Genomic DNA, 14,591 nt, shown 5'->3' with positions numbered 1-14,591 from the left:
TCACATTTAGACAGAAACTATATATAAAGTTTAAAAACCGCACATAGTGATTTGTTCTTGAGTCTTGTTAGCAATCCATTTTTTTTAAACTGAAAGTGCTTTGGGACATATCTCGACAGGATGCATGGAGGAGCATCTATAAGTGTCTCCTAACAGGAATGGAGCAGCTCTAGAAAAAAAATGGCATTGGACCTATATGATTTCCCAAGAGCCTAACAATTGCTTTCATGCTAGGTGAAGCTTTGAATTTTTAGAAGATCCCTTCTTCGGAGAGAACATTTGGTGCTAGGGAATATTTGTGAAAACTGAGGAAGAAGGTGTTCTGGAAAGTTGGATAAATCAGCAGGATATCTGATGGTGAAGGAAAAAGAGGGAAAGAGTTGCAGTTATAGATGCTATTTGCTGGTGGGATAGTCAACAAATTATTTGTGTAGATAGTGAAGGGCGCACAGATAAAGGCTACTGCCTGTCACTGTAATGCCATTGTTACTGCAACCTAGGTTGGGGCAGAAGGGTGGCTGCTGTCATGGATTACTGCAGTGCATTCAGCTTCAGGATATTTTTCGATGCTACCCTTGAGCTGTGGTAGTGCAGTGGTTAGAATGCAGTACTGCAGGCTAACTCACTGCTCACTCCAGGAGTTCGATTCTGAGTGGCTCAAAGTGGCTTCCATCCTTCCGGTAAAATGTGGACCCACATTGTTGGGGACAATGTGCTGACTCTATAAGCCACTTAGAGAGGGCTATAAAGCCCTGTGAAGTGGTATATAAGTCGAAATGTTATTGCTATGTCTACTCTGTAACTGCAGTTGGTACAAAAGACAGTTGTTCACATCCTCATGGGTATGTTGTACTTACAATACTTAAGTATGTGATCTTCATCCAAGGCCAAACTTAAGATGCAGCAGATGTCAGGATTGGAAAGTTGTAGGAAACTGGGTAGGACAAAATAGAACTCAACTTAATGAGAGTAAAATGGAGACAATGTTCATTAAGAAAGCATCTGGCTCTGAGTCTACTCCCAGTTCATACAGTAAGTTATTAAGCAGATCCAGAACTTGAGAGTTTTCTGGGATTCATGGCTATAGGTTGATCAGGAAATGGACTATGTGTCTAGAGAGCCTATGCTTGGCTGTAGTTGTGGCTCTTTCTGGTTTGGGAAGCTTTACTTGCTTCTCAAGGTTGGATTACTAGAACTATCTTTCAAGATTATCCAAAATAAGCATTTGGAACCGAATACAGCCACCTTTTGTTCCTTCAGCAAAGTAATATCTATCTTGTTTCAGAGTGCAATTTAAAATATTGATGTATAACTCCTTAAATGGGTGGATCCTACTTACTTATCTTAATTTTCTGCACCCCCTTCCTCTGTCTCTGAGTTCAGAAACATTCCTTTCAATTCCTACTTTCAGGTAAGATGGGTATGAACCATTGGTACTGAACTGCTTGTTCCCAGAAGCATCTTTGTGGTTGGTCTTCAGGAATGATTCTATTGGAGTCCACTGGAGTTGGACAGCTAGTAAATGTTAATAAATAATGCAGCAACAATGGTTTTGTTTTGCCAGGGATTGGAGGTGTAAGCATCTTACAGTGGTTCTACCTCCCTGCCCCATTTTAAATTATATTGCTTTGATTTGTGGAATTTTAGGGGGTTCCCTAGGATGAATTTTATGGGGTTCCTTAGAAGGGATTCTATAGTTTTGTGAGAATATAGATAGTTTGATTTGATTTCAAACTGCTTGGAGCCTGGTGATTGAAGACAGGCAGGTAGGCGGAAAGCAAGCAAGCAAGCAATGTTTCAATGGCACATGGATAACACAGCTCTTTGGAAAATAATCTTCCCTGTCTTGGCATTTTCCAGAAATGTAAGATTATATAGTGTTAAGACTAATTTCTAGATACTGTGGCCTGTTCTGGGAATTATAGCCCATCAGATCTCAAAGGTAACAGGTTGAAACAGAAGTTAAGCTTCTGTCATAACTCTTCTATTTTTAATGCCAACATTGCATCACACTCATCAAATCATAATTACTCTGTATTGATTATAATGACATTTTAAATGTCTTATATTATTACATATATTTTAGTAACAATGCTACAGATACTCTGATATGAATCACGGTTCTACATCTAGCTTTTTTTTTTCAGTGAGGCTTACTCTCTAGTCAACATGTTCAAACTGCCTTAAGGATCAATCCTAAACACACTTAAGATGAAATAACTCCAATTTAACCTAGTGGGATTGATTTCTGAATGTAAAACCCCTTCAACTCAAATAGCACTTCTGCCTGGAATTCTTTCCCAGGAGAGAGGAAAGGGAGGGGGGAATCAAAGCTTAACATAATTTTACACTGTATTTGAAAGATTAAAATTAAGGACTATCACATCATTCAAAATGAGAAACACCAGATGTAATCAAAGAAAAAGACATGTTCTTTTTTTCCTATGCTCATCTGACAATGACTTTGTAAAATCAATCTATCTATCTATCTATCTATCTATCTATCTATCTATCTCTATCTATCTATCTATCTATCTATCTATCTATCTATCTATCTATCATATATATATATATATATATATATATATATATATATATATATATATATATATATATATATATATATATATATATATATATATATATATATATATATATATATATATATATAGTGTCACAACCCCTGGTAAGCCCCAATTATGGGAGGAAGCTGACAGCTTCCATTATCTGTTAATCGGCTCGTCACAAGAGTCCATCACGATAGAAACCCAATATTTTTACTGTTGCCTTTGTTACACATTTTGTTTTATATTTGTGCTGATAAATAAATAAAGGGAGACTAGTATAGATCTATTTCAAGCTATTTAGCTCTCATCAGCTAGCCATACCCTTACTGGGATTCGAACCTGTGCTATATTACATCTTAGGCAAACGTCTTAGCCATTAAGCCACAAGTTCTCCTCCTTATCAGCTGAAGCCAGGGAAGAGAAACCCAATATTTTTTCATCTCTTGTGACGAGCCGAAGGACAGAGAATGGAAGTAGTGATCTTCCTCCCATATTTGGACATACCAGGGGTTGTGACTTTAAGTATATACCTCCCACCCTGGCTGGCTGATAAGGAGTCGTTCTCTGTAGCTCAAAAGGTTAACTCCCTGCCTGGGAGGCAATGGAGCACAGGTTCGATTCCCAAAAACTTGGGTATGGCCTGCTGATGAGAGCTAAATAGCTTGAAATAGATCTATACTAGTCTCCCTTTATTTATTTATCAGCATAAATATAACAAATGTAACAAAAAAGGCAACAGTAAAAAATATTGGGTTTCTGTCTGGATGGTCTCTTGTGACGAGCCTAATGACAGAGAGTGGAAGTGTGACCTTCCTCCCATACTTGGGCATACCAGGGGTTGTGACTTTAAGTATATACCTCCCACCCTGGCTGGCTGATAAGGAGTCGTTCTCTGTAGCTCAAAAGGTTAACTCCCTGCCTGGGAGGCAATGGAGCACAGGTTCGATTCCCAAAAACTTGGGTATGGCTAGCTGATGAGAGCTAAATAGCTTGAAATAGATCTATACTAGTCTCCCTTTATTTATTTATCAGCATAAATATAACATATATATATATTAGATTTTTTACAACCCCCGGTAAGCCCCAATTATGGGAGGAAGCTAACTGCTTCCATCATCTGTCCTTCGGCTCGTCACAAGAGTCCATCACGACAGAAACCCAATATTTTTACTGTTGCCTTTGTTTTATTTGTTTTTTTTTTATTTGTGCCCTTTATTTATTTATCAGCACAAATAAAAACACACACACACACACACACACACACACACACACACACACACACACACACACACACACACACACATATATATATATATATATATATATATATATATATATATATATATATATATATATATATATATATATATATATAAAATCTTCTGAGTTGAATATGCATAACATTGCAAACTATATTGATCTTAATTGAGGCACATAATAGGGAAAGTGTTGCTATATAGCAGGTATGTCCAGATTTTCGGAACCTACCGTAAGTCCTTGAATGCATTCAAAAGGAAGCTAAGGAGACATCTATGCTTTAATTTGGATTCCTGTATTTAACCTGAGGACCAAAGCTCAAAGGAACTTGGATAAAGTTGTATAATTCTGTGTTGGAGGCCACATTCCAAAACATGGTGGGGCTAATTCAAAAAAAGAAGTCAAATTCACAAATGCTAAGTATATACTGAACATAAATGAAATTCAGTTAAAATAATTAAATGGTACTAACTAGTTATTTATTTACACTTTCATTTAGTTTTTTTAAAAAAATTATAATCCAGCCGTATCCTAAAGAAGTCAGGATATTGAGAACAAAAAATGCATAAGTGGAATATACAAGAAACAGATTAATACAGATAATTGTTGCATGAAGCCCACCATCATTTCAATGCAAGGCACAATGGAGAAGCATTTTTTCATACTGCTTGTGAATTGCAAGATGGACTAGAACTAGGAAACTGAGATTGGAGAATGGCCAAAGAGGTCCATAGAGAAAGTCTATTATTTTGTCCATACCCCACGTACCTTATATTGAGTCTTCTCAATAGGACTTCACTGGATGACTGTTTTGGCCAAATTAAATTTTGACAAGGTGCCTGAAGTTTCCTGTTGCTTCAATTATAGTGATATTGGGGGTACAACTGAAAGAGGAGAAGAAGATTGTTAGGAACAGATTGTCATGGGAAAATGTGGTTAATATGAGCTGACATTGACTGGATGGCACATCAATCAATCTATCAGTTAGTATGCCACAAGACTGATGGATACCTTTGGATCCTATATTTTTATGTATAGATTTATTTCCTTTGCACTTACACTTCAATCATTTAATTGTTTCTTAATTTTCATTTCTTAATTTTCATTTCATTTCTATAATATCATTGGAGCATTCAGTTCACCACAACATCTGTCATTAATATTTCTACTCTTGCTCAGTTCAAATAAACAGTGCTGTCTAGCAAATGTAATCATTAAAAATACTTCACAGGAAGCTGTAAAAACAGCCAAACAATTTGTTTTACTTTATGTCTTACATTTTTAACACAAAGGACTAGAGGGAGATATGTAGTACATTGTATTCCCAATAATGTACATGTTTTATACAAGCTCGCAGATCTTAAATCACAGCATATCAACCTCTCTCAGCAGTTTAAAATCAAAATCAAATCCAAATAATTAAAAATGAAACTACACTATTGAGATGTTAAATACATTATTCCTTTGGAACATGTTCTAGTATCAAATTTCATAGACAAACTATGTAATCTATATATCTGTATAACATTTAAGAAAATTAATTTGCTATCCCTAGGTTAGTGTTTCTTAACCTTGGCAAATTTAAGATATGTGGACTTCAATTCCCATAATTCCCCAGCCAACATGCTGACTTCTGAGAGTTGGCCCACACAGTTTAAAATTATCAGGTTGAGAAACATTACCTGATCTTGCAGGGGTGTCAAACAGGCGGCCTGTGGGCCAGATGTGTCATGTGCTGGTCACACTCATTCCAGCTTTGCAAAATGTCATGAAATGTCACATAACAGCAATGTGACACCCGTGGTAGAGGGTCAAAAACCATTTCTTCCAAATCCTCCAGCTTTGAGCCACAGTGACACAGTGGTTAGAGTGCAGTACTGCAGGCTATGTCTACTAGCTGCCTACAATTTGGCAGTTCAAATCTCACCAGGCTCAAGGTTGACTCAGTCTTCCATCCTTCTGAGGTGGGTGAAATGAGGATCCAAATTGTTGGGGGAAATATGCTGACTCTGTAAACCACTTAGAGAGGGCTGTAAAGCCCTGTAAAGTGGTATATAAGTCTAAGCGCTATTGTTCTTTGTATATCTGGTGCTTCCTAACATGCAACTAGACTGAGCAAGCTATCCCTGTTTGGCTGTTGCTAAGCAATAATCAGTTGTGGGAGATGACATTTAGGCTATCAAGGGAAAACCTGTCTGTCTGTTCCCGGGGATTTGATAGGCATATCCTCACAGTTTTCTTGGCATTAGTGTTGCCAAGAGCCTCACTGAATGCCAGCTTCCCTAGTGAGATGTACAGTATGTTAAGACTCAAGGGAGAGAGTAGATATGCTAAGAATGAAGATAATTTAGTTCATTGGTCCATGAAGGAGATTTTCTGTCAGCAAATCTGGAAAGATGGGGAAGACAATAAAAAAGCACAATCTAATATAACTACTAATAATTAAACATAAGGAGGCTCTTCAGAAACAGCAAAGGAAATTTAGTTCCTGAACAACAGTGGGAATTAAATCCCATCACAGAATCAGAAGCCGTGACATAAACAAATCAAGTATCGTTTTAAGTAATATTAAATCTGAGTTGTTTTGGGTATATTTAAATGATGGGTAGATAAAAATATTCAAATTAATTAAAGGGTCAGGGTTTATTTTTTTTATCCCAGGACAGACCTTCTGGCTGTAATCAATCAGGCAAAATTAATCAGGCTTTAATAAGTTACTTATCAGAGCACACATGTTTGCCAATTATAGCTGCATTTCAGTAAAACTCACTGATAAAGAAAACTAAAATAATAAAACCAGAAACCATATAAATTATAGAAGTAATTAGTAGGAATAATTCTAAACAAATTTAACTAGAAGGAAGGGAAATTACATGACATACTGGATGAGGAATTTTTGCCTTGTTTTGGATTGACACCATGCCTTGACAATTCTGGACTTTTCTTGTCTCATAAACCCTCTTGTATTGTGAATTTAATTTTGCCTGGTGGGTTTATTTTGATTGGAAAACTTTCAAGTACATCCAAGTGCTTCAATGACCCTCTAAAACAGGGGTGTCAAACTCCTGGTCTGCAGGCCAAATGCTTCACGCACTGACCACACCCACGCCTGGTTTAGCAAAGGGGGAGAAATCCCAATACATCATGTGACGACCCTGTGACGACGTGAGTTTGACACCCCTGCTTTAAAAGGATGCAAATGACCAGCTGTCTGCGAGGAATATAAATCCTTCCATTCCCCACTATCCTATCAGAGCTGAAGAAGCTTCTTGGATGAGAAGCAAAATGTCTTCAAAATAAAAAGAAGGAAGTCCAGTTGCCTCTTGAAAAAGCACCTTTGAGACAACCATGACCTGGAAAACTGAGAATCTTTACAGATTTCAAGTACCTTGTGAACTCATTGGCCATTTCTCTGTGGACTAGCATTGATCTCCTTGAGCCTGGACTTAATTGGGACAGTTCTGGGTTTTTGATGAAGAGAGTTGCGGGGGGATTATTAATAAGCCCACTAAACTACAGTTATATAGTGATGGGATCCTGCCAGTTTAACAACCAGTTTGGTGATTCCGTGCTTTGCGCGCACGTCAACAGTTTTAACAAAACTTACCTTCCACATTACTTCTGGGGAGTAACACAGCTGAGGTGTGGCAATCCATTCTGCCGCATGAATTCGCTTAGAGGATATAGGTAAGGAAAGTGCAGGGGTGGGCGGGCAGGTAGGCCAACCTGATCATCGGAGTGAACCGCTTCACTTCCCAGCTGATCATCGGAGCTATCAGTTTGCCTGAACCGGTCCGAACTGTCTGAATCCCACCCCTGCAGTTATGTGTGTGTGAGAGAGTGGGACAGCACAACGGCTCATAAATGGCCTGAATTCCACTGAGTATTTGAAGACATGTTCCAGTAAAGACTTTGAAGAGGAGGAGAAGGATCAGAGTTTAGATTTATTCATTCAGAAGCCTTTGGAGAGATTGAAGATAGTAGTAGAAAAGATCAAAAAAATTATCTGAATACAACATAGATTAAGGGCAGTTGCCAGTTGATCTGCCCAAGACTGAAAGAGAGAGAAGGGGGAAACATTTCCACTGATATCTGCAAGTCCTTGCTTAACTATAAAATTAAGAAGTGCAGGTATCTTCACTTCCTGTACTTTGAAGATGAAGGTAGACTTCATCTACCTTCATCTATTGAATATGCATATTATTGACTAGAGCCGAAATTTATTTGCTGGACTTAATAGCAAATAAATAATACAATAATAATTTGTACTTCTGAAACAGTGTCCTACTTGAAGAGAAAGGAAATATTGTTCACAATGAAATGTGAAACACTTAGTTGACTGCAAATCCTACTTAAACATGAGGCTAAAGTTTTTGCTTTTTCTGTGATTGAATAATAGTTTGAATAAACTTTTAAAAAATCTGTACTTCAGGTTTGCACTGTCATTTTCAGCCAAATCTTTCAAATCTTTAGACAGGCCTCTGTGATAACAGCTCTTCTCTTTAATTTTTATGTTAACCAGCTGGCCCAAGGCTTCATAAAAGCTGAGTTTAATCTCTCCACGTTAAAACTTCAGTTCTGTTTCTGGTTTTTCATATGCTCACTATGCAGTAATCTCCTCCCTGTCATTAGTGGGCTTGAGATGGGGCCTCCCCACGCCTTCCCATTATTGCAATGATTAGCAATTAGTCACCAGTTAGAAATGAAAGTGGTTGTCTTCTCCAAGAGGCCGGTTAGCCATTGGAGTTAATGACTTTTGCACTTCTCTATTAAGGTATTTCAACATTTAATTATATCCTTTCTGTTACCTATAGCAAGAGGCACTGTATGTTATTCATAATTTTTGGCCCATGGTATCTCAGGCAATTTAAAATACCTGCACAGTTAGTCTCCTCTTTGTAACTATCAGTTAATTCGTCACAATTGTGTTTCAACTGTGTAGGATTCTTCAAAAAATGCTCTTCTAGAATATTGCACTTCTAAACCTTGGCAACTTGGAACCAACGGCACAGGGATGTCATCACCAGGGTCCATAAACTTTCAACTGCAGTTCTGAGTTTTGCCAGCCACAATCGCAATAACCATATTCCTGCTGCAACTGAAAATGTTCATTGCTAAGGTCATTAGCCACCTGCTGTGTGATAAGCAGACCTGTTTATGTGACTTAACCTCTGTAGAGGGAATCCAGCTTAAATTTTCGAGACCTGTACTGTGAGTTTCTGACTGCATATCAAATTCCCTCCTGAGACTGGAGTCTAGTCAAAGTCCCATAAAGACTCCTTCGTGAATTTGTCTATTAGAGGATTAAATTGGTTGAATTTGCTCGACAATTTTATGATCTTATGGAAGACATACACAATTTCTCCCCCACTCATTGGGGCCAACATGGGAATTGATACCCGCATGATAAATTTAGTTTGGAACCTCAGTTGCATATTTTATGTCTTTGGTATTGTTTCTGAGCCACAGTCATTAGGTTGAGATGGCTAGCTTAAATCCATCCATCCATCCATCCATCCATCCATCCATCCATCCATCCATCCTGGATTACTCAACTCTGCACTGAAAAAACTGTCTGGCTGAAATAAAGGATCCTTACTTAGCAATGATATTAAGCACGACCTAAGCAAAAATCCATTACTGTAAGGGAGAAGATTTGTTTGGAAGACAATTCTCTCATCCTACGTTTAGCAAACATCTCTTATCTGTGCCTTACAAAACATTTACCCTCATTTGCTATACTCTTGTTCTTTACATTTATTACCGACACTCACTCCAAAACTCTCTGTATTGTATACTGCCTTGTTGTTAGATGGAAGATTCGGTAACACAAAGGAAGTATTTATCCCTGTACACTGGCAGCTATAGAACAACTCTTCCGTCTGCTTCTGTGCTGTCCTTTCTATTCAGTTCAACAAACTTCACTATTTAATAGCACAATTGTTACCAATCTTGGTAACACTAATTCTTGTCTGTAGTAGTGATGCGTTCCAATGGTTCGGCCAAACCAGTAGTGGTTTGGCAGCCTGGGTCACTGGAACCAGCAGCAACCCAGGCCTGCCACACCCCCGAACCAGTTCTGCCATCTTTTCTTTTTGCTTCTATGCAAAAACCCACCCCTGCTCTGTAGCTTTCTCTGCTCTGTAGAATTATCTTTGGGTTTTTTCCCCCCTTCATTTCTTCAGTATGTCTCTTTTGGTATTGGAGCACCACATTGATCAAAATTTGCTTTTTCTCTAACTCATAGTCGCTATTTATTTTATGCCAAAGAGAATAACCTAGCCAAATGGATGGAATAAAAACAGAATAATTTCCTACATTCCAGGAAACAGGGGAAAAAAAGCTCTGTTTCAGATTTAGCTGTTGGGTTTAAGGTTTTAAGGTTTTAATGGATTTGTATGCCGCGCAATCCCGAAGGACTCCTGAAGGTCCATCTGATTCAGCAAATCTACTGGTAGCCATCCTTCATATGTCAAACACCAGATTTGCCTTAGCTCCATTATAAGATGGAGCGTCTGATCCCTACCACCAAACCTGGGCTCTTCTCTGCTAGAAAGGCCTGTGGTATTAAAATTCTGCCAGTAAATAAAACTTCATAGCTATTCATTTGGAAAGAGAGCTGTGGAATAGTACTAGCATACACCTCTACCAGCACAAGTCCAAATGGAAACACAGGGCTAAGGGAAAAATATATATATATCCTGCTGGTGGCAGTGCCAGGATGCCCCTAAAACCATTTGTTGAGAATGACAACACACAGCTGTCATCCTCAACTTGCTCCTGGCACACCAGACAGACCACTGTGGCTGTGTTTTCTTGCCCCACTTCAAAAGTGGCATTTTCTGACTTCTGCCAGAAGAAGCAATGCTGAAGCTCTGTTTGCAGACCTTCTTTTAAATGCAGCTCATATTGCTTTTCCAACTGACTAGTGTGCATTATTGTAGCCCTCTTCTTCTTCAAACACTGGCAGCTGCCATGCTTCTTGGGCTGCTGGTTTGTACGCCTTCCTTCAGGAAGCATTTTTTTCATATAAACTTTATCCATATTTTGTTCCAAGAGGCATCCTTCGGGCCCAATGGTGGGATTCAAAATTTTTTGCTACCCGTTCTGTGGCCATGGCATGGCTAGGTGGGCACGGCAGGGGAAAGATATTGCAAAATCCCCATTCCCTTCCCACCCTACTCCAGGGCAAGGATATTGTAAAATGCCCATTCCCTTCCCACCCTACTAACCTGCTTTCCAGCTCCATTCTCCTGTGCAGGGCAACAGAAGACCCAGCCTATCAGCTGGGACATCGATCAGCTGGGACTCAGGAGGCAGCAAATACAGATGGGGCCAGAGCCAACCAGAGGTTTTATTTGCCAGTTATCTGAACTACTCAAATTTTCTGCTACCGGTTCGCTAGAAGCAGTCAGAACTGGCTGAGTACCACCTCTGTTTGGGCCTTACAAGGTATCTTTATATATTGGAAAACACTAGAGTTTTGGAAGAAGGAAGATGGACTAAAAGGGACATGTCTTCTTGGTGCATATGGCTCCAGGTTTTGGTGGCTGAAAATAGAATATCACAACCTGCCAGCCTGAAAAAGTTTTCTAGCCAGGGTAAATAGGGAGAATAGTAGAAATCCCTACTCATGTAGAGTAATGGGTAGAGAAAGAGTTAAGCTACAAATGACCAGCAGAGAAAGAATGGTTCTAGTAATACATGTGACTAGGAACATAAATCAAACCAACACATTACTGTTTTACTGCTGCTTAGAGTTAGGGTTGAAGTTAGGAAGGGAGGGAGGAAAATTTAGCAGAGATTGGTAAAAGGTTATGGGCATATTTGGTGTTAATAGCTGGGTCTACTTATTGTAACCTTTCAATCTCCCACTTATTTATCTAGAGATCTGGGGGAAATTTGATAGCTTTCTACATTTAGCCACTGCCTCCAGATACCCCTGTGATGGCATTTGGAAGACAAATACAAATTCTAGGATTCGGACCCATTCAGAATTGGTATCTGCCAAGAGCCAACATGAATCCTAAGAAGAGTTAGGGATTTTGTTAATACAACTTATAAAACACAATTTTATAGATAGGTAATGTTATGCTCTTATATTATCCAGCCATAACTTTAAAACAGTTAAAATATTACTGGTAGCAATATAACTTGCATTTTTTAAATTGAAGGTTTTTTTTTACTTTATTCTACCCCAGTGCAACTGTATTTATATTAGATGAATTTCATATTCATGCTGGCATAAACAAAGAGTTGGCTGCATCTCTAACATATCACTGCGGAACACCATTACATTTAGTAGATATCGTAGGTAGAATCCAAAATGTTTGTTTTTAAATGAGCTTTCGCAGCTGAGTGGAAACATTGGTTCAATTTAACAAAGAAATAATGAAAGAATAACTGTTTTTGTTTATCATGTCATGAATATGCTTAATATTTATATAATTATTCCATTAAAATGCATGCATAAGCAACAAATACATGCTGCTCTCACATAGTAAATAAATGAAAATACCACATTCTAGGGAGAGATTTCAGGAAATATGCTCTTCTGAATCCAATGTATCAACATTTCCTAACAGACAAGTTAATTTCACCATATTATGCCTGGCACTATATAAAGAATATAACTTTTACAAGGACGTATCATTTCCTATTTTAGTTGGTTCTGTTTATCAATATGTTTCATTTTTTTAAAGGGTGTGCTGAACAATCAGGCTAGTAAAACTAGTGATCAGTAAGAGATAGGATGACAGCTATTTCAGAAACTCATGAACATTTATTTCTTGTCTCAAATGCACAGTTGGCATTATTTTATGATTGTGAGTCACCTAGAGTTGTTAGGAGCATGGTGGCATACAAGTTCAAATAATAGTAATAACTGATACTTGGCACATAATATGTCAGATAAAACTGTGGTTGAAAAGAAGAATGTATGGATAATTGATGTGGCAACAGTACAGGGTGGTAGATAGAAGACCAAAAAATGGACAAGATCACTAAATATCAAGATCTGAAAATCAAAGATTGAGCAAGGTTGTGGCCTAAACCAGCAGTGGTGATTCTAGTGATATAGGTGTCATAACAAAAGGCCTTGGATAGCACTTACAAAATCTGTGCATTGACAAAATTTGAATTTGTCAATTAAAAAATTCCACAGAGCTTGGATTTGCATGTATTACAATATCTTGGATTCTTAAGAACTTGATGTGTATTCAGCCAACCCCAGCTGAAGAACCAGCAGCTCTGACTTCACATTGCTGTGCATATAATTTATACTCCCCATGTTATGATAACTTGCCAGAAGAAAAAAATAGTGTGCAAATTATGATTAGAAACAGGATTGCAGGCTAAGATTTAGCCTAACACTGTTTGGGAAAAATGCATTCTTTTGAAACACATTTGACATTTTCCCTTAAGAGGAACCCAGAGATTTGATAAATAAAGTAATTAAACCTTGGAACTAGGGACTTGCAGGAACTTTGATAAGACCCAACTCATATTTCTATTTAATATTTTAGGCAGTTCCATTTTTATTTAAAGATAAGATTCTTTTGAAATGAGCAAAAAATAATGAAAAACTATGGTCATGAAGAATAATGGAGGGTTAAAACATAAGAATTTTTGCACACTCTATGTGCACTTATAAGAAGTACATAGGGGAAGGGTGGAAAACTAAACATAAATGATGCTTATTTTGCCTCTCTTTGAAATTAATTGGGAAAGCAGGCAGTTCTCAGATGATGCTTGGCCATGAAAAGTTGCTTGACCCTGGGCACTTGATGATTGCTCTAAGAAAATCTTCCTTTCTTTCTTCCTCCCTCCCTCCCTCATTCTAACAAGTTTTTTTTTTTTAATATCTAGGAAAAATGGATAAAAATGCCTTTGAGCTTTTCTCAACTTTTGGCAAGTACACTAATTAATATATCATAATTTTCTTGAAAGCAATACAAAAATGATTTGAGATGCCATCCTCTGGGATTATTTTGTATAGCACCTAACAATCTATAAGCCTAGAATTTCCTAGTGATCTCCCATCAAACTGCTAACCAAGAACAATCTTATTTAGCTCACTCAAGGTGGACCAGATGCTGCTAGCTGCAAAAGCATATTTGAGAAAATTCTTTTTATTCTCGCTATGTATAATTCCACATGGGAATTTCAAATGGATTGGCCGAGTTGAATCTTTTTTTTATAGCAAGACGATCCTCCACTGCAGACAGCAAATTAACAGATATGGGTAGGTTCCTGATAAATTATGGGAGCGCTTGCTACCACGTATTGGATCCCCTGAGGCACCTCCGCGAATAATTCACAATACTTTCTCACAGATTGCTCTTTGTTTCATGTAATTGTCAGTTCTGCTTAACCTTAAAGATGAATGTTGTTTAAACATTTATGGCCAACTGAATGATCAAGAAGAGCCAACCAACTGCAAGACTAGGGAACTGGCCAAAAATTGAAAGGAAAATGTTTGAACCTAAAACATAGTGCTGTGGCCCACCAACAGCCAGTAGACCTGGCAGCAGATTCAGACAGTGAGGAGTTTGGGGAGGAGCATGGATCAGTCCTGGAGGCTGGGGAAGTTTTGGACCAGGGCTCTGCGTCAGAGGCAGAGATGGAGTCGAGACCATTAATAAAACCCCTTTTATTAAATGAATGTGAACTCCTCTCATTCACATTCCGCAAGGCCTGGCAAACAGTCTTTCAAAGGAATATTTATGACAACAGACCTTATCTATTTTGGAAAGCTGCCATGTAAAT

The 14,591-nt window shown here is 38.1% G+C and overlaps 1 long non-coding RNA gene across 2 annotated transcripts in view; it reads right to left on the bottom strand.

The window, feature by feature from the left end:
• LOC148043268 (uncharacterized) overlaps positions 1 to 4,700 on the bottom strand; it is a 126,029-nt gene extending 121,329 nt beyond the window's left edge. For both annotated transcript variants that reach the window (XR_015698176.1, XR_015698177.1), the window contains exons 1-2: positions 4,593 to 4,700; positions 858 to 934 (exon numbers count right to left, since the gene is read on the bottom strand). This is a non-coding gene — a long non-coding RNA (uncharacterized LOC148043268). The remainder of the gene's footprint in view (positions 1 to 857; positions 935 to 4,592) is intronic.
• Between the last annotated feature and the right edge of the window lie 9,891 nt (positions 4,701 to 14,591).

Source organism: Thamnophis sirtalis, unplaced genomic scaffold (assembly GCF_051295495.1).
Source record: "Thamnophis sirtalis isolate CommonGarterSnake01/CBP01778 unplaced genomic scaffold, rThaSir2_p1.2 scaffold_12, whole genome shotgun sequence".
NCBI lineage: Eukaryota > Metazoa > Chordata > Lepidosauria > Squamata > Natricidae > Thamnophis > Thamnophis sirtalis.
This window is presented reverse-complemented; position numbering and strand designations above follow the sequence as displayed.